This window comes from Eublepharis macularius, chromosome 19, assembly GCF_028583425.1.
Source record: "Eublepharis macularius isolate TG4126 chromosome 19, MPM_Emac_v1.0, whole genome shotgun sequence".
NCBI classification, from domain to species: Eukaryota; Metazoa; Chordata; class Lepidosauria; order Squamata; family Eublepharidae; genus Eublepharis; species Eublepharis macularius.
Window position 1 is genome coordinate 7,405,731 of NC_072808.1, and position 21,410 is coordinate 7,427,140.

Consider the following 21,410-nt stretch of genomic DNA (forward strand, 5'->3'; position numbering starts at 1 on the left):
TGTTGGCTGAAGGTTATGGGGAACGGTGTTTATAAGGAACAAGCAAACACTGGTATCAAAGGACTGATTGCGCATTGCTTGGGGTGCTGAAATTCTCTGAAAACTGAGCTGTCGTGGTCTACATTTTCCATAGTTCTCAATGCCCACAAACCTTTTTTTGGAAGCTTTGCCTCCATTTTTGCACAGCTCTTGCACAAAAAAAACAAAAACCTGCAAGAGAGCACATAATGGCAGACTTTAGAAATGGCTTCCCCCCTGCCCCAACATTGCACCTAAATGGAAAGTTGAACTCTTTTTAAAGAAATTATTGGTTTCCATTAAAAACTAAGCTGCAGTGCTGTCAACCACAAAACGATGGGCCAAGTCTTCCAAATCAAAATATTAGGAGAACTGAAGTTCTTTGAATGTAATTTCTTGTGCCTTCAGGTTACAAAGAGGTCGTGACCAGGACAGAGCATTTATTTTTCCAGTTTATGTGGTGAAGATAAATTATACCCGGCTGCAATTCTATAAATGGAAGACTGGCTATTAAAAGTTGCTCTTTGCATGCCACTTGTAATGCTTTTCTACCTATTATTCGGGCAATATCCTGCAAGATTGATTATCATGATTCTCAGTTTACAAATAGATATGACTTGACTACACACACACACACACACACACACACACACACACAAACACACACACAACATCATCTCCTAGTATGCCATTCAAACGAATCTGGAAGGACTGCCAATGTTTGATTCTGAGCTCACAGTTGCATGTGAAAATCCACACTTTACTCCTAAGCATGCTTTGAAAATGTGTGGGGAGGAAAATCAAATCTTACAAGACTCCCCGGCCACCGACCTACTCAACAGCTGCTCAAAGGATGCTAGAAGTCCAGTCATCCACTTTCAGGGTACACCTAATCCCCGAAAGGTTTGGTCGTCATTCTCTGTCCTCAAGAAACCACAATTCTATCAAGGGGGAGTGGAGCTAGCAACTTTTAACGGAATTCTCAGGATCCTCTCCAAACTACAATTCCCAAGATCCTTTGAGAACATCTATGATAACTGGTATGCAAACAATACAAGTTATTAATGAAGATGTATCCTATGACATGCTTTACCCATCTCACCAGAATCAGCCTAAGAGACTACTCCAGGGTAAATATTACTATGGAAACACATCTGCAGAACTCTCCTCCAGCACCACATTTCAAATGAATCCATGTTCTTCCTGTCAGCTTTCTTCACTGTCCAGCTTTCACATCCGTACAAAGCAACGGGGAATACCATAGTTTGGATTCTCTTGGTCTTGGTCCCCAGAGAGACATCTTTATCTTTAAGGATCTTCTCAACCTTCCTCACTGCTGCTCTTCCAAGTCTCAGGGCCAAGCTACACATGACGAATGACACTTGAACGGCAAGTGGATTGAGTGGAGGGCAAGTGAACAGGGAGAAATACATTTGCCGTTCAAGTGTCATTCGTCATGTGTAGCTTGGCCCTTAGTCTCCTGATTTCTTCATTGCAGTCTCCCTGTTGGTTGATGATTGAGCCAAGAAACAGAAAATCTTGGACAATTTCAGTTTCCTCATTGTCAACTTTAGGAATCCATTAGGATCTTCGCTTACCTGAAAGCTGCTTGCACCCAAACAGCCACCAGGCAGCCTGAATACTTGTGCCTACACCCTTCTCTCATACTGCCAGGAATCCCAAGGATGGCACGTACAAAATACTGCCTTGGAGGGCTTTTCTCCCCTTTCAGAGGGTGAATTGGGAATCTCCTATTTTTCTGCATGCCCGCCGTTTTCCCTGGGCGTGCAGAAATCTCACTGTTCCTTGTGGGTGGCCTCGCTGTGGTGCCCTAGCAATCCGCACTTTATTACTATTAAGTACAAAGTAAGGTTACAATCCTGCATATAGTTAAGCGGCTTATATCCCGCCGAAGTCAATGGGATTTCACAGCAAAACTGTGCAGAGGACTGCAGGTTTTGATGCGCACAAGCAATTACAGGCGCAGTAATCTATTTAATAAATCACCACCAGAGGCTATTGTTTTTCAGGAGGGTAGAAGGTATTAGAGCGATGTGGCACAGCGATAGCTAGAACATATTTTATCAGCTGCATGGTGAACTTGATTCAAGTCAGGACATGACATCAAGAAGAAGAAAGAAAGAAAGAAAGAAAGAAAGAAAGAAAGAAAGAAAGAAAGAAAGAAAGAAAGAAAGAAAGAAAGAAAGAAAGAAAGAAAGAAAGAAAGACAACTGAATTTTTAAAAAGCATATTGAAGTTTGAAAGATCAATATTTCTTCTTGCAAGCAACAGAAAAGTGACAAAAGCTTTTAAAAATCACAGTGAAATCACACAGGAAAGGATTCAAATGACGAGGCATCTGGCTGGCTCTGTGCAAAGTGAATCTCTTTTGAGCACTCTTGTCTGTTTACAGAGCACTTTTCATAGGCCAAACAAATGTAAGCAAGGTCTGGAAGCAAAGTGTCACCCGGCCCTTATCCTATCATCTTTAGAACGCCTTGGAGGAGATGCCTCCATTTCTCAATATACAGAGGCTGATGGACCAAGCCTCTCAAGGAAACCCATTGGCCTTCTATCTCAAGGATGTTGCGAAGAGGTGATGATGTTCAAGTCCATTTAGAAAAGAGTCCAGTAGCACCTTTAAGACTAACCAACTTTACTGTAGCAAACTTTACTCTCCCAAACCCGAGTCCAACACTCTAACCGCTATTGGGTGCCGTTTAGTGGCGTCTGTATAAGTACACTCATTTCTATGCCCACCTAAAGAGGTTTGTGAAATAGGCTGCATGTATTTGGATAAAAAGTTAAGGTGTGAATTGTAAGATCCCGTTCTGTAGGTTACACGGGGACTTGGGGATTGTAGTTATCAACGTGTGCATGCAGACCCATAAAAGTGCAGGGGAAATTGTGGCAGGGGGGACTACAGAGAAAAGCATTCAGTACAGTGACCAAACATCACTGTAGTATTAAACCCAGTCATGCCCCTCACCTGTTTCCTGTATGATTATTTACATTATCTTGTCTGTAAATGTCATTTGGCAGCTACAAATGTTTCACCATAGGCAACTACCTTTGTGCCATGCCACACAAGATAATAGCTACCGGTGAGATAAGATCATTAAAACGCGCTACTGGAACCTGCAGAAGCACTGAGGCTATGAAGTAAAGACTGCTTCCAAGCAGATCCCCGTGCGCGTCCCCGTGCCTCAACCTGCAAGTTTGGTTTTTGGGTAAGTTTCCGCACAGCACCGTTGTGCAATCACCCGCCTCCTGGGTTTTCGCCTGCCGCCCAATGTTTATTCTGGAACCTGTTTTGGTACGATCCTTCCAGAAAGATTGAACTCAAAAGTGGGTTTGACACAGTGTAGACAGCAAGATGTGGATTTTTGGACCTCCCTACGTGCATCCAGCGCCATTTTCTCTCTGTATCCTCTCACGTCCACAGCGGTGGCAGGCTTTTGGCTGGCTTTTCCCCCCCTTTAAGTAATCAGTAGTATGTATATGACTATAGCATCCATTCCTAACACTATAGCGATATACCTTCTCCCGATTTTCTTTTAAAACAAGCAGAACGCACTTGGGCAGCAAGTGGATGGTAAGCAAGAGAGGATACGGTAGAGAATGCTCCTCTGTGGGCCCTCCATTAAAAGCACTGCAAGGAATATTCCCTGTGTGCATGCCGATTTCCACTTCGCAAGACACATGTATGGGTAGCTATGGTAGGGTTGCCAGCCGCCAGGTAGTGGAAAAGGAGTGCCGGGAATATACAATCAACAAGGTCTTCAAAATTTATAACCACATTTTTAGTGCAAAGCGTGCAAAAGTGCAGTGTGCCAATCAAAGAAATATAATTTATACATACAAGTAATAAATATGAACATTCATTAGTCCGTGATCACTTTTCCCTCTCTTTGAAGACTCTCCACTTATTTCCAGCGGGAGCATTATTGCAGCTCCCATCTATTTGCTCGCTTATGAATAATACGGACTAATGAATGTTCATATTTATTACTTGTATGTATAAATTATATTTATTTGATTGGCACACTGCACTTTTGCACGCTTTGCACTAAAAATTTGGTTATAAATTTTGAAGACCTTGTTGATTGTATATTCCCGGCATTCCTTTTCCAGTTCCTGACTACCCGGGGTTTCCCTGCTCTTGTTGTAGCCTCCAGGTAGTGGCTGGAGATCTCCTGGAATTACAACTGGTCTCCAGGCCACAGAGATCAGTTCACCTGGAGAAAATGGCTACTTTGGGGGGTGGACTCTATGGAATTATGCCATGCCAAGGTCCTTTCCCTCCCCAAACCCCACTTTCTGCAGGTTTCTCCAGGTTTCACCTCCCAGATCTCCAGGAATTTCCCAACTTGGAGCTGGCAACCCTGAGCTATAGTGAGCTGACAAGCAATTAAGAATGTTAGAAACAAGCCCAGATCAGTCTTAATCTCTTAAGAATCTGCGGGCTGCACTGATCACTATACAAATAACAGAAGATGAGCAGAAATGGTTTAGAGTGGAATTCTTTCCGTGAATGGTGCCACATCTGGAGGGAGGGATAGGAAGTGACAAGACAGAAGTCAAGTCTTCCAGGAATGCGGCTGTGCAAAACTTGTAAGCAACGGCCTGGGTCTCTGGCCAGATAATACTGCTGTTAGATGAATACGATCATGGCTTCAAACCTTCCCAACACACTCACAATTTCTCGTGTTGTTCTGTGCCACTCTTGTGTTGGAGTGCGCAGGGGAGAGTGCTTCCGCATTGACTTATCACAGCATGAGGATTGATGCATGCACAAATGTCTTTTGATGGGCTTCGCTTTGTCCTTGTTGCTTTAATCAACATAAACTTTACTACCACATGTTCCAGGGCTGCGCCTTGACATTGAAAACTAAGAGCAGAACCACAAGTGACAAAAGGCACAGGTTGGACTCTTGTCAGCTTCCCTCAAGTTTGGATGGGAAATGTAGGCGTCCTGGTCTTGCAGCTCGGCTCTCCAACTGCTGTCCAACGGACTTTTCAACTGTCACTTGTCCAACATTCCGCCAAGCTGCCTACATTTCCCATCAAAACTTGAGGGAAGCTGACAAGTGTCCAACCTGTGCCTTTTGTCACTTGTGGTTCTGCTCTAAGACCTGGCTCAAAATTAAGACTGGAGGTCATGTGTTATCTGTAGGACCAACCCCTCCACTGCACCCCAGAGTACTTCTATGGACTCAAGAGAAAAGTACTGCTTCTCCTTCTATGAAGCAATTCCACTGTAGTTGCTGCCAGTATATACAAAGAACATTTTTGTTTTTGTTTGTTTGTTTGTTTGTTTCCTGCCCTCCCCGCAAGCAAGAGCAGGGCAGGTCACAAGATCATATTTATAACAATTAGAGACGGGCACGAACAGGAAAAAAATGAACCATGTGGTTTGTGATTTGTCAAATTTCACGAACCATGAACTTTCATGAACCTGCCCCAGTTCGCGAACCGGTTTGTTTGGTTCGTGAAAACGCCACATGCAGGTCAGAAAACCATCACTTCCGGGTCAGCAGAAGGTCTGCAGGAAGTCCATCCCCTGTTGCCTAGGAAACTGATTGATTGACACCAGGCTGTCTGCAGTGACGGACCAAAAAACGAACCAAATGAACCAGCCTAAAGATCATGGTGGTTCATCAGAAATGGGTTCTGACTAGGGATGTGCGTTTCGGCATTCAGAATGCCGAAAGAATGCCGAAACAAAAGTGTTTCGGCTTCTTTCGGGGAATGCCGAAACGTTTCGGGGAATGCCGAAACTAGGGATGTGCGTTTCGGCATTCAGAATGCCGAAAGAATGCCGAAACAAAAGTGTTTCGGCTTCTTTCGGGGAATGCCGAAACGTTTCGGGGAATGCCGAAACGTTTCGGGTAGCCGAAAGAAAAAAGCCGAAACGTTTCGGGATTCTTTCGGCTTTCTTTCGGCTTTTCTATGGGAAAATGCCTCCGTCTTCCAGGACGTCTGGAGGAGGCATTTTCCCACCGAATAAGCCCAAAATTGGTGGGGACCTTCCTCTAACCCTTCTCTAACAACCACCCAAGTTTCAGACAGATTGGACTTTGGGGGGCCATGTTATGGCCCCCCAAAGCAGGTCCCCCCATCCTCCCATAAGAAAGCGAAGGAGCAGAATATTGTTAGCATGCTGCTGCTGATCTTTCTTCATTATTTCCTATGGGGAAAAAATGAAGAGGCAGGCTTCCTTTGCCAGGGGTGGCATTTTGCATGCAAAATGCCCCCCAGCCCTCAGGGGCCCTTCTCCCACCCCTCCTCCCACCCCCCACCAAGGCTCAGCCTGCTCCCACTTGGGGGGGCCATTTCATGGCCTCCCCAAGTAGGTGCTCTAATCTCTACCACTGACAGCTGGGGGAGGCTTGTGTTGCCAGGGGTGGCATTTTGCATGCAAAATGCCCCCCAACCCTCTGGGGCCCTTCTCCCACCCCTCCTCCCACCCCCCACCAAGGCTCAGCCTGCTCCCACTTGGGGGGCATTTCATGGCCTCCCCAAGTAGGTGCTCTGCTCTCATCTCTACCACTGACAGCTGGGGGAGGCTTGTGTTGCCAGGGGTGGCATTTTGCATGCAAAATGCCCCCCAGCCCTCTGGGGCCCTTCTCCCACCCTTCCTCCCACCCCCCACCAAGGCTCAGACTGCTCCCACTTGGGGGGGCCATTTCATGGCCTCCCCAAGTAGGTCCTCTCAGCCCCTAAAGTCCACCCCTTACAGCCCCACACAAACCCAATTCCCCCCCAGCTGCCACACACAGACCCAAATCCCCACATTAGCCCCTCACAGACCCAAATCCACCCCCACCTGCCCCACACCCATAACCCCAGGAACAGGCTGGCAAAGGCCAGCCCTCTCCCTTTGTTCCCTATGCTGGGAACTTCTAAACTCTCTTTCCCTAGGCAATTCTGCACAGCCCAGGGGTGCCACAATGGTGGGCACACTTCTGAGTGCCAGCTGGTCCCTGTGAAAGAGCACCTGAACCACAGACACCCTCCCTCAAATTCCCCCACCACCTACAGAGATGGCTGGCCAGCCAGCCCCATTGTTCCCTATGATGGGAACCAACTGCACAACAAAGAATAAAACAAGAACAACACAAAATAAAGTTTTAAAAAAATTATATTCTCCCTTCCAAAGTACAAGTAGGCAAAGCATTATGACACATTACACCAGCAGTCCCCCACACAGAAAAATTAAAACAAAACTCACTTAACATCAGAGAATCACAAAGCATGATTCCTGTCAAAAACACTTTATTTCTTGAACAGCTTTAGGTTACACAGCAGGGGGGAACACCAAAGGGCATGGCAGCACTATCTTACACAAAAATAACACAACTCACTTCACATCAGAGAATCACAAAGCACAATTCCTGTTAAAAACACTTTATTTCTTGAACAGCTTTAGGTTACACAGCAGGGGGGAACACCAAAGGGCATGGCAGCACTATCTTACACAAAAATTACACAACTCACTTAACATCAGAGAATCACAAAAACACAATTCCTGGCAAAAACACTTTATTTCTTGAACAGCTTTAGGTTACACAGTAGGAGGGCACAACAGGGCATGATAGCAATGTACTGCAAAAAATAATACAACCCACTTCACCGTTTTTGACAGCAATTGTGTTTGTGTGATTCTCTGATGTGAAGTGAGTTGTGTTATTTTTGTGTAGTACACTGCTTTCCTGCTCTGTGGTGCCTTCCTAAAGCAGTTACAGAAATAAAGTGCTTTTGACAGCAATTTTTTGGGGTGATTCTTTAATGTGAAGCGAGTTGTGTTATTTTTGTGTAAGATAGTGCTGCCATGCCCTTTGGTGTTCCCCCCTGCTGTGTAACCTAAAGCTGTTCAAGAAATAAAGTGTTTTTGACAGGAATCATGCTTTGTGATTCCCTGATGTTAAGTGAGTTTTGTTTTAATTTTTCTGTGTGGGGGACTGCTGGTGTAATGTGTCATAATGCTTTGCCTACTTGTACTTTGGAAGGGAGAATATAATTTTTTTAAAACTTTATTTTGTGTTGTTCTTGTTTTATTCTTTGTTGTGCAGTTGGTTCCCATCATAGGGAACAATGGGGCTGGCTAGCCAGCCATCTCTGTAGGTGGTGGGGGAATTTGAGGGAGGGTGTCTGTGGTTCAGGTGCTCTTTCACAGGGACCAGCTGGCACTCAGAAGTGTGCCCACCATTGTGGCACCCCTGGGCTGTGCAGAATTGCCTAGGGAAAGAGAGTTTAGAAGTTCCCAGCATAGGGAACAAAGGGAGAGGGCTGGCCTTTGCCAGCCTGTTCCTGGGGTTATGGGTGTGGGGCAGGTGGGGGTGGATTTGGGTCTGTGAGGGGCTAATGTGGGGATTTGGGTCTGTGTGTGGCAGCTGGGGGGGAATTGGGTTTGTGTGGGGCTGTAAGGGGTGGACTTTAGGGGCTGAGAGGACCTACTTGGGGAGGCCATGAAATGGCCCCCCCAAGTGGGAGCAGTCTGAGCCTTGGTGGGGGGTGGGAGGAAGGGTGGGAGAAGGGCCCCAGAGGGCTGGGGGGCATTTTGCATGCAAAATGCCACCCCTGGCAACACAAGCCTCCCCCAGCTGTCAGTGGTAGAGATGAGAGCAGAGCACCTACTTGGGGAGGCCATGAAATGCCCCCCCAAGTGGGAGCAGGCTGAGCCTTGGTGGGGGGTGGGAGGAGGGGTGGGAGAAGGGCCCCAGAGGGTTGGGGGGCATTTTGCATGCAAAATGCCACCCCTGGCAACACAAGCCTCCCCCAGCTGTCAGTGGTAGAGATTAGAGCACCTACTTGGGGAGGCCATGAAATGGCCCCCCCAAGTGGGAGCAGTCTGAGCCTTGGTGGGGGGTGGGAGGAAGGGTGGGAGAAGGGCCCCAGAGGGCTGGGGGGCATTTTGCATGCAAAATGCCACCCCTGGCAACACAAGCCTCCCCCAGCTGTCAGTGGTAGAGATGAGAGCAGAGCACCTACTTGGGGAGGCCATGAAATGCCCCCCCAAGTGGGAGCAGGCTGAGCCTTGGTGGGGGGTGGGAGGAGGGGTGGGAGAAGGGCCCCAGAGGGTTGGGGGGCATTTTGCATGCAAAATGCCACCCCTGGCAACACAAGCCTCCCCCAGCTGTCAGTGGTAGAGATTAGAGCACCTACTTGGGGAGGCCATGAAATGGCCCCCCCAAGTGGGAGCAGGCTGAGCCTTGGTGGGGGGTGGGAGGAGGGGTGGGAGAAGGGCCCCTGAGGGCTGGGGGGCATTTTGCATGCAAAATGCCACCCCTGGCAACACAAGCCTCCCCCAGCTGTCAGTGGTAGAGATGAGAGCAGAGCACCTACTTGGGGAGGCCATGAAATGCCCCCCCAAGTGGGAGCAGGCTGAGCCTTGGTGGGGGGTGGGAGGAGGGGTGGGAGAAGGGCCCCAGAGGGTTGGGGGGCATTTTGCATGCAAAATGCCACCCCTGGCAACACAAGCCTCCCCCAGCTGTCAGTGGTAGAGATTAGAGCACCTACTTGGGGAGGCCATGAAATGGCCCCCCCAAGTGGGAGCAGGCTGAGCCTTGGTGGGGGGTGGGAGGAGGGGTGGGAGAAGGGCCCCTGAGGGCTGGGGGGCATTTTGCATGCAAAATGCCACCCCTGGCAAAGGAAGCCTGCCTCTTCATTTTTTCCCCATAGGAAATAATGAAGAAAGATCAGCAGCAGCATGCTAACAATATGCTGCTCCTTCGCTTTCTTATGGGAGGATGGGGGGACCTGCTTTGGGGGGCCATAACATGGCCCCCCAAAGTCCAATCTGTCTGAAACTTGGGTGGTTGTTAGAGAAGGGTTAGAGGAAGGTCCCCACCAATTTTGGGCTTATTAGGTGGGAAAATGCCTCCTCCAGGCGTCCTGAAAGACGGAGGCATTTTCCCAAAAAAACCCCCGAAAGAATGCCGAAAGAATGCCGAAAGAATCCCGAATCCCGAATCCCGAAAGAGATTCTTGTTTCGGCTTTCGGCTTTAACGGTAGAGAATCTTGTTTCGGGTAATCCCGAAACAAGAAAGCCGAAAGTTTTTTCCTTGCACACCCCTAGCCGAAACGTTTCGGGTAGCCGAAAGAAAAAAGCCGAAACGTTTCAGGATTCTTTCGGCTTTCTTTTGGCTTTTCAATGGGAAAATGCCTCCGTCTTCCCGGACGTCTGGGGGAGGCATTTTCCCACCGAATAAGCCCAAAATTGGTGGGGACCTTCCTCTAACCCTTCTCTAACAACCACCCAAGTTTCAGACCGATTGGACTTTGGGGGGCCATGTTATGGCCCCCCAAAGCAGGTCCCCCCATCCTCCCATAAGAAAGCGAAGGAGCAGCATATTGTTAGCATGCTGCTGCTAATCTTCTTCATTATTTCCTATGGGGAAAAAATGAAGAGGCAGGCTTCCTTTGCCAGGGGTGGCATTTTGCATGCAAAATGCCCCCTCACCCTCAGGGGCCCTTCTCCCACCCCTCCTCCCACCCCCCACCAAGGCTCAGCCTGCTCCCACTTGGGGGGGGCATTTCATGGCCTCCCCAAGTAGGTGCTCTAATCTCTACCACTGACAGCTGGGGGAGGCTTGTGTTGCCAGGGGTGGCATTTTGCATGCAAAATGCCCCCTCACCCTCAGGGGCCCTTCTCCCACCCTTCCCCCCACCCCCCACCCAGGCTCAGACTGCTCCCACTTGGGGGGGGCATTTCATGGCCTCCCCAAGTAGGTGCTCTTTTCTCTACCACTGACAGCTGGGGAAGGCTTGTCTTGCCAGGGGTGGCATTTTGCATGCAAAATGCCCCCCAGCCCTCTGGGGCCCTTCTCTCACCCTTCCTCCCACCCCCCACCAAGGCTCAGACTGCTCCTACTTGGGGGGGGGCATTTCATGGCCTCCCCAAGTAGGTCCTCTCAGCCCCTAAAGTCCACCCCTTACAGCCCCACACAAACCCAATTCCCCCCCAGCTGCCACACACAGACCCAAATCCCCACATTAGCCCCTCACAGACCCAAATCCACCCCCACCTGCCCCACACCCATAACCCCAGGAACAGGCTGGCAAAGGCCAGCCCTCTCCCTTTGTTCCCTATGCTGGGAACTTCTAAACTCTCTTTCCCTGGGCAATTCTGCACAGCCCAGGGGTGCCACAATGGTGGGCACACTTCTGAGTGCCAGCTGGTCCCTGTGAAAGAGCACCTGAACCACAGACACCCTCCCTCAAATTCCCCCACCACCTACAGAGATGGCTGGCCAGCCAGCCCCATTGTTCCCTATGATGGGAACCAACTGCACAACAAAGAATAAAACAAGAACAACACAAAATAAAGTTTTAAATTTTTTTTCTCCCTTCCAAAGTACAAGTAGGCAAAGCATTATGACACATTACACCAGCAGTCCCCCACACAGAAAAATAACACAACTCACTTAACATCAGAGAATCACAAAGCATGATTCCTGTCAAAAACACTTTATTTCTTGAACAGCTTTAGGTTACACAGCAGGGGGGAACACCAAAGGGCATTGCAGCACTATCTTACACAAAAATAACACAACTCACTTAACATCAGAGAATCACAAAAACACAATTCCTGGCAAAAACACTTTATTTCTTGAACAGCTTTAGGTTACACAGCAGGGGGGAACACCAAAGGGCATGGCAGCACTATCTTACACAAAAATAACACAACTCACTTAACATCAGAGAATCACAAAAACACAATTCCTGGCAAAAACACTTTATTTCTTGAACAGCTTTAGGTTACACAGTAGGAGGGCACAACAGGGCATGATAGCAATGTACTACAAAAAATGATACAACCCACTTCACCGTTTTTGACAGCAATTGTGTTTGTGTGATTCTCTGATGTGAAGTGAGTTGTGTTATTTTTGTGTAGTACACTGCTTTCCTGCTCTGTGGTGCCTTCCTACTGTGTAACCTAAAGCAGTTACAGAAATAAAGTGCTTTTGACAGCAATTTTTTGGGGTGATTCTTTAATGTGAAGTGAGTTGTGTTATTTTTGTGTAAGATACTGCTTCCATGCCCTTTGGTGTTCCCCCCCTGCTGTGTAGCCTAAAGCTGTTCAAGAAATAAAGTGTTTTTGACAGGAATTGTGCTTTTGTGATTCTCTGATGTTAAGTGAGTTGTGTTATTTTTGTGTAAGATAGTGCTGCCATGCCCTTTGGTGTTCCCCCCTGCTGTGTAACCTAAAGCTGTTCAAGAAATAAAGTGTTTTTGACAGGAATCGTGTTTTGTGATTCTCTGATGTTAAGTGAGTTTTGTTTCAATTTTTCTGTGTGGGGGACTGCTGGTGTAATGTGTCATAATGCTTTGCCTACTTGTACTTTGGAAGGGAGAAAATAATTTTTTTAAAACTTTATTTTGTGTTGTTCTTGTTTTATTCTTTGTTGTGCAGTTGGTTCCCATCATAGGGAACAATGGGGCTGGCTGGCCAGCCATCTCTGTAGGTGGTGGGGGAATTTGAGGGAGGGTGTCTGTGGTTCAGGTGCTCTTTCACAGGGACCAGCTGGCACTCAGAAGTGTGCCCACCATTGTGGCACCCCTGGGCTGTGCAGAATTGCCCAGGGAAAGAGAGTTTAGAAGTTCCCAGCATAGGGAACAAAGGGAGAGGGCTGGCCTTTGCCAGCCTGTTCCTGGGGTTATGGGTGTGGGGCAGGTGGGGGTGGATTTGGGTCTGTGAGGGGCTAATGTGGGGATTTGGGTCTGTGTGTGGCAGCTGGGGGGGAATTGGGTTTGTGTGGGGCTGTAAGGGGTGGACTTTAGGGGCTGAGAGGACCTACTTGGGGAGGCCATGAAATGGCCCCCCCAAGTGGGAGCAGTCTGAGCCTTGGTGGGGGTGGGAGGAAGGGTGGGAGAAGGGCCCCAGAGGGCTGGGGGGCATTTTGCATGCAAAATGCCACCCCTGGCAAGACAAGCCTTCCCCAGCTGTCAGTGGTAGAGAAAAGAGCACCTACTTGGGGAGGCTATGAAATGCCCCCCCCAAGTGGGAGCAGGCTGAGCCTGGGTGGGGGGTGGGAGGAGGGGTGGGAGAAGGGCCTCAGAGGGTTGGGGGGGCATTTTGTATGCAAAATGCCACCCCTGGCAACACAAGCCTCCCCCAGCTGTCAGTGGTAGAGATTAGAGCACCTACTTGGGGAGGCCATGAAATGGCCCCCCCAAGTGGGAGCAGGCTGAGCCTTGGTGGGGGGTGGGAGGAGGGGTGGGAGAAGGGCCCCTGAGGGTAAGGGGGCATTTTGCATGCAAAATGCCACCCCTGGCAAAGGAAGCCTGCCTCTTCATTTTTTCCCCATAGGAAATAATGAAGAAAGATCAGCAGCAGCATGCTAACAATATGCTGCTCCTTCGCTTTCTTATGGGAGGATGGTGGGACCTGCTTTGGGGGGCCATAACATGGCCCCCCAAAGTTTAATCTGTCTGAAACTTGGGTGGTTGTTAGAGAAGGGTTAGAGGAAGGTCCACACCAATTTTGGGCTTATTCGGTGGGAAAATGCCTCCTCCAGGCGTCCTGGAAGACGGAGGCATTTTCCCTTAGAAAAAAGCCGAAAGAATGCCGAAATAATGCCGAAAGAATCCCGAAAGCCGAAAGCCGAAAGAGATTCTTGTTTCGGCTTTTGGCTTTAACGATAGAGAATCTTCTTTCGGCTTTCTACTTTCGGCTATAGCCGAAAATTTTTGGCTTGCACACCCCTAGTTCTGACGAACCGCTGGTTCGCAAACCACAAACCGACCTGGTTTGTGCTTAATTTTGGTTCGTATTTCGGTTCGTGCCCATCTCTAATAACAATTACAACAATACCATACAATACTATAAAATATATAAAATATAACTTAAAACCATATAAAACTGTAAAACCGTAAAACAATAAAACACAGTCCAACAAGGACCTCTAAGATGTGGCAGGGTGGTAACAACAACACAACAATAACAACATTTGATTTATATACTGCCCTTCAGGACAACTTAATGCCCACTCAGAGCTGTTTACAAAGTATTTTATTATTATCTCTTCAACAATAATCACCCTGTGAGGTGGGTGGGGCTGAGAAAGCTCCTAGAAGCTGTGACTGACCAAAGGTCACCCAGCTGGCTTCAAGTGGAGGAGTGGGGAATCAAACCCGGTTCTCCAGATTAGAATCCTGCACTCTTAACCACTACACCAAACTACACCAAAACTGTAACTTCAGTACATATCACTATGGGTAGGCACATGATCAGTGAGACTCATAAGGAATCACTAGAAAGATAGCACAAGTCTGGCAAATGCTTTTAGCATATCACCAAACATGATTCACATTTAAGAGGGCACGGCGCACAGTTTAAACATTTATATAATATTCTCTTCACACATTACTGAAGATCCCCACCCTATGTCCTTAAAGGTCACAAAAGACCTGGAAGTTCTCCTCTGTCCGCACACAAACAGTGTCCAGTTCAGGTCACAACAGTTCCATTTTCCTGACCAGAAAATAACCCTGGCTCATTAGGCAAACACACACATACGTGTGGGTTTCCCCAACCCTTAAATAACCTTTACAGAAGTTGCATGTGGTAGGTCCAAACTGAATGCAACTTCTGTGCCAATATGCCCAGCTAAGCATTTTACTGAGAATGAGTCTATGTATATACTTGCATATGGGTGTGTGCTTTCGGCTGTATATTGGTATGTGTATATCTTATCCACACACTCACACACCTTGTTTTCAACCTTCCATCCCACAAGTGAATGCTGGAAGCAGCTCGCTATGGGAGTGGCCGGCTCAGAACCCACACAGGAACCTCACCTGTCCCATATGGGAACAAGCCCACAACACTTGAGCAATAAAAACAAAACAATCCCCAAAGAGGTTCTTAGGCTGAGAACCTGGGAACTGGGCCCTTCCCCTGACTGGCAGCACTGCATTCCTGAGCCCGTCAGCACCAGCCATTAACCTTTTCCATGTCGGCATCCCTCTCTCCCCATTAACAATCGCGTGTGCAATTGTGTGTGTCGCGAGGTGCGGGGCGGGGGGGATGATCTGAAATGCATGAATCCTCTCTTGATCTCAGGTCCTTCCATAGTGTATAAAGAGTCTAGGGGCCAAGCTACACATGACGAATGACACTTGAACGGCAAGTGTATTTCTCCCTGTTCACTTGCCCTCCACTCAATCCACTTGCCGTTCAAGTGTCATTCGTCATGTGTAGCTTGGCCCTAGGGCACAGGGCCATATTAACCCATGGCTGGGCCCCTAGGCTTTCAGGTATTTCGGGCCCCCTCCAGCACTTCAGTCTTTCACCCCACTACAGCTGACAGCCTGAGCCTGGTACGGTAGGTACTAGACCGCAGTACATAGCCCTATATCCATTTTGAGGGTCTCCTGAAGAGTTCTATTCACCATTTTTAAAACAGACATATTGCATGAGTAGAACTCTTCAGGAAAGCACATTTTGGGGGTATAATTGTTCAATACTGTAATATTTTAAAGTGAATAAAATCTTTATTATTTATTAAAAAGATATAATTTATGGATAATTGTTTAAATATAAGGGACAATCTGTTTCACTTCAATAAGGAAGCAGTTAATAGAGATTATATAAGAGAATCAATTAATTGGAATTTATGTGGGGGGGGGGTCTCAGCAAAAAAAAATTGATGGGCCCCTAGTCTAAGGTTGCCAGCCTCCAGGCAGTGAATGGAGATCTCCCGGAATTACAAGTGATCTCCAGGTAGCAGAAATCATATCCCCTGGAGAAAATGGCTGCTTGGGAGGGTGGACTCTATGGCATTATACCATTCTGAGGTCCCTCCCCTCTCCAAACCCCGCCCTCTCCAGGCTCCACCCCCCAAATCTCCAGGAATTTTCCAGACTGAAATCAATGTGAACTCCATTCACTTTTATCCAGTCTTTTGTACAAGAAATACAGCCACGGAGGAATACATAATTCTCCTTTCCTCATTTTAACCACACACACCGACACTGTGCGGAAGGTTAGGCTGATCCTAGCCATTGTAGGGTCGCTAACTCCAGGTTGGGAAATTCCTGGCGATTTGGAGACGGAACTTGAGAAGGCAGGGTTTAAGGCGGAGGAGTATAACGCCGTACAGTCCACCCTCCAAAGCAGCCAGTTTTCTCTAAGGAAACTTATCTCTGTTCTCTGGAGGTCAATTGTAATTCCAGAAGATTTCTAAGCTCTACCTGGAGGCTGGCAACCCTACCACTACACCCCACTCTCTCTTTCTCAACAGGCTTACACTGGAGCAGCTTTGCATAGGATTGCGCGATCTGTCTGTAAATCTGAAAATTCTCTTTTGCGTCCCGTATCTCCAGACAGGACGTTTTTTTTTTTTTCTACTCCCACATTTGAAAGCTTAGGGCCATCCACACTTGAAATACCTCACAACAGGTTCTTCAAGCTTTTTTGTTGTTGTTGTGATTGCTGACTTTCAATTTCTCAGATGAAATCACAAGGCAGTCATGTGCAACCAACTTGCGCACGGCTGGCACATGGACAGTTCAACCCTGGTGTGCCATTCACAAGCACCATGAATGTCAATGTACAGGAGAGTAGGTTGCACATTGCGCCTGCTGAGAGATCCTTGTAGCTTTCCTGCCAAAGCCTAATGCAGTCGGAAGACAGCAGCTGCTGGATTTTTGCACCACAGCTGGTCATAAGAATCAACTCTTAGCTTGACTGACGTTTTAAAAGCTACAGGACGGCAAACATTTATTGTATTTATTTTCTTATTTCATTTATACCCCGCTTTTCTCTGCAGTGGGAACCCAAAGCGGCTTACATCATTCTTCCCTCCTCTGCTTTTATATCCTCATGACAACCCTGAGGTTGGGCTGAGAGCATGTGACTGGCCCAAGGTTACCTGGCAAACCTCCATGGCAGGATGAGGATTCGAACCCTGGAAGGGGAGGTGAAACTGACAGACCCTTCGGAGGCGAAGAGGAAATTAACAAGCCCCCTGAGGAGCTATCTTTGCTGGCTCTGTAAAGAAAAGAAATTGGCAGAGCCTTCCGATCTCTCTTTTAAAACTCAGCTTCCCGGCTAACACTGCCTCGCTCTCCACTTGAGCATTCTCAAGTATAGATGAAGAGGAAATTAATAAACCCACTGAGGAGTGATCTTTGCCTGCTCTGTAGAGAGGTGAAATTGACAGAGCCTTCCACTCTGTCTTTTAAAACTATGCTTCCCGGCTAACATTGAGACTCCCTTCACGTGCACGTCCTCGTGTAATCCGTCTCTTGTAATTTAGCTCCCAGTCTTGGGTGAAGTCCAGCCTGCTACCATTACACCTTCATCTTCCTTTTTCTTACCTCCTTCAGTCTATTAGGTGCTGACTCCCAGGACTAGCAACACATCACTGCCTGCTGAGTCAAGCTAGCTGAAGGCTAATGCCTTCCCCTGGAGCTTGTCTTGAGGCTTTATTAGGAAGGCTGAATCACCAGGAGGAACTAATCCTGCAGCGACAAGCAGTTATGGAACCTAGGTGTCCAATGTGCTTGAAGCCAGAGTAGGACCTCCTGACAACACCATTCCTCACTCTTCCTCAGGGGTTCTTCCATGAAGGCACTACCGGTAGGCAAGTAGGCGACATGTCTTCTCCCACACTAGCTGGACAGCACGTGGTGATGTTTAAAATGAGAGGAGCAGAGTTTGTGAATAGCAGCGATAACTTCAGTGGAGGAATATTCCAGAGAGCTTACTAAAGTGTATAAAAACACTCACGGTATGGCAGCCTCGGCGTGTTTTGCATCCTCTCTGCTGAAGGCAAAAGAGCGGAGATATCATTTGCCAAATGCTGAGGAACTGTTCCAAAAGGACGCTCTTGCAGCATGCCCTGGAGCTCCTTTGTGGCTGACCAAAAAAGCCACATAGGCAAGATCATGCTGCCTTTCTGATTTCTGGATTAGCCAACAACTCGGTGACCGAAATCAGTGACAAGCTGTGGGTGTTCTATGTGACCTGCTCTAAGGTGCTTAGCGTTCGGTGTTGTAACCCAGGCCAGCTTGTTCTGTGATGAACAGGGTGTAAGTACTTTTCAGATGAGAACAAAAATAGTGTAATTACATTTCAGACGAGAGCCCTGGCCAGCTGGAACATCCTAGCTCTCTCTCTCTCTTTCCCAAAGGGAGGAAAAGAACAGAAGTCTAATTTCGAAAGACTTCATGAATACACTTCATCTGGCCTACTAGGTTACATCACTCTTGTTGGAAGAGGAGGATTCAGCACTGTCCCTCTCCTCAGGTTTCAGAGGAGGACAAACCAAAGAGTTAGAAAGATAGAGAGGTCAGGGCACTCTGTTTATTGTTCTGACTGCCCTTTGATATGCAGATTGCTATTCTCAGGATTTCCTCCTCCTGACTTCCTCCCTCTCACTTCTTCTCTTCCTGGCATTGTTCCAGGCAACACATTTCTCCTTCTCCTCCCTCTATCTTCGCAGCATGGATGCAGGCCTTGTCCTGCCATCCATGTCCAGCCTTAGACTAGATGGGTAGTTAGGACCTGTCTCTCCTCCTTTCCTATCAAAGTATGGAGTTCCTGCAATAAAGAACTCTTATTTCTTTTCTAAATATGAAGCAAGTGTATGATTTATTATTTTCATTCCCTCACACACACCAGCCAGCAGAATGAGCTCACAAACACCTATAATCATGCTTCCTATGCCAAACGATAGACTGCTAACAGCCCAAACATAGAATCCTTTCATTAGGTTTCTGGGTCCTACATAATGATTTATTTATCAACTCTTTCCTCCTTGCGCCTTTTCAAGACTACAAATATACTTGCCAGTTTGATGAGCTTTTCATATAGATCAGAAACTCAGATCCTAAACAACAACAATAAAACAGAAAACTTGCATAAGCCCAAGCACTTTCCAGATCAAATGTTTAAACTGATCTTTGAATTTTCCACTCTATGCAATAGGATCGCACCAATCCAAAAAATGTCTTAGTTATACCCCACTTGACCTACAACAATCTTTCTCACTTCATTTTAACAATCCTGTGAGGTCGGCTAGGCTGAGCATGTGACTGGCCCAAGGGATTTGAACATGTGTCGCTGAGATCCTAGTCCAAAATTCTAACCATTAATTAGACTAGCTATAGTTCATGTGATTGTCAAAATGTAGGCCACTCTACTTACTATAGTTGTTAAGGGTCTATCACACAAGGAATTGAAGTCAGGCTTTGAAATTGGTTTATTAACTATAGTTCATCTTAACAGTGGTCCCAAATGTTGTATAAACACAGACCCACCATCTTAATCCTAGTTTGTTCCTTAACAATATCCTCCAAGGTTTCAGAGAGAAGACAACAAAACTGGCACTACTTGAAGCAAACCATAATTTAAGTGATCATCTGCAAGCTGAATTCTGGTTTCACCAATGTAACATCGGAACTGAGCCAATAAGAAACATCTTTGCATGCTCAGAAATTACAAACTCACCATTTTCTAGAGCAGGAATGCAATTTCCCCAGAAGGACAGCCTGTAAACTACATTTCTCTAGGGCAAAAATGACAGCAATTGGTACAGCACGTATTTGTGTCCATCCATGTCTGTTCATGCCCTGACCTGCATAGCCCAGGTGAGCCTGATCTCATCAGATCTCAGAAGCTAAGCAGGGTCAGCCTTGATTAGTAATTGGATGGGAGACTTCTCCAACAAAGACCAGGGTTGCAGAGGCAGGCAATGGCAAACCACCTCTGATAGTCTCTTGCCGTGAAAACCCCACTAGGGGTCGCCATAAGTCAACTCTGACTTGAGGGTACCACACACACTGTCTGTTCACAGACCTGGGAAATGGTGCGTCCACAAACTGTTAGAATGAATCGTATTTCAAAGCTCAGTGAATGGCCTTTGAGCACTTGATACTGCAGCTGTGCCAAAGCTTAGCAGAGGTGCAACTGATCAGCTCCTTCAATATCAGATCCCTGGAGATCCACTTTAAAGGTACAATTTTTTATTTTTTTTTTTAAAAAGTCAAATTACCCAAATTTATAAATGGTTGCTTCTCATGTTATGTGTTGGAATCTAGCAAGTGTTTTCGTTTCAGTCATGAACAGGGCTTTTTTTCTGGGAAAAGAGGTGGTGGAACTCAGGACCACACAATGACATAACTTTGGGTCAGCTGGAACAAGGGGGGAGTCCTTTAAAGTTTAAATCGCCCTTGGCAAAAATGGTCACACGGCTGGTGGCCCCGCCCCCTGATCTCCAGACAGAGGGGAGTTTAGATTGCCCTCCACACCGCTCCAGTGGAGCCACCAGCCATGTTACCATTTTCAAGAGGTGCCAGAACAAGAACTCCGTTCCTGCTGAAAAAAAGCCCTGGTCATGAAAGAGTTAAACTATTTGTGTTACTTAATTAGTAAACTTACTTTGAATGCAACCATTAGGGCTTCGAGTTTCGCAAGCTTCCCCGCTGTATGAAGGGGAATCTCCATGAATAATGAAGTAGAATTAGGACTTCCAATTGGGCAACTTGTTTATTGGGGGGCAATTAAGTGATACTATATACTGAAGTTTTATTGCTCTTTGTTCACTCTCTCTCAGTCTTCTCTCAGTTACTTTTTCATGCAAGATGTAAGCTTAGCAATTTATTATTTTCTCCAAATGTAACCCTATTTTTATCCTTTAGTAAAATATTTTTACAGAGCTACAATGGAGCGTGTGTGAGTCTATTCTCATTACTTCCAACGCACAATCTTTGCACCAACTCTGCTACATTTTCCTACATTATGGGCCTCACTAACCACACTTAAAATAAACTGCATTAGAGACACAAACATAATCTTAAAGCTTAACTACGTGGCACGTTGTTATGATATATATTCCTAGATGCCTTCTAGGCATGGATGGATCTGATTCGGATCAGGATATACACAGGGAAAGGGGACTTGAGTCTCCCCCCCACACACACATACACACAAACAATGTTTTCCCAATCTGTAGCAGCCTTTGCACACTAGGGGTACCATGTGCACTGATGGGGTACACACATATTTCCCCAATATGGCAAATAGCACCTAAAGCTGTATCTGGTCAATGAAATGGTTGGGGGAGAGACTTAAGCCACACTTCCCCTGTGCCCTGTGGTCCTAATCCAAATAGACTGCTGACTTGACCTAGGGATATACTCAGGAAGTATGTATTGTGTTGATAGGGCCTGAGAGCTGCTGTAGCACAGTGGTTAAGTGGCTGGGTTGTGAATCAGCACTCTGCTGGTTTGACTCCCACTATTGCCATGACTGAGTTCAGTAGGTGGTCTTGGGAAAGCCACTCCTCTTAGCACCAGCTACCCAGCTGTATTGTGGGAATAATAATAACACTAATTGGTTCACCATTCCAGGTGGGGCATTAATCTGTTTAGAAAAGTG

The 21,410-nt window shown here is 47.0% G+C and overlaps 1 protein-coding gene across 1 annotated transcript in view; it reads right to left on the minus strand.

The window, feature by feature from the left end:
- The window catches only part of RARG (retinoic acid receptor gamma), a 151,872-nt gene that overhangs the window by 100,053 nt on the left and 30,409 nt on the right, over positions 1-21,410 (minus strand). The gene's annotated exons all lie outside the window — the stretch shown is intronic.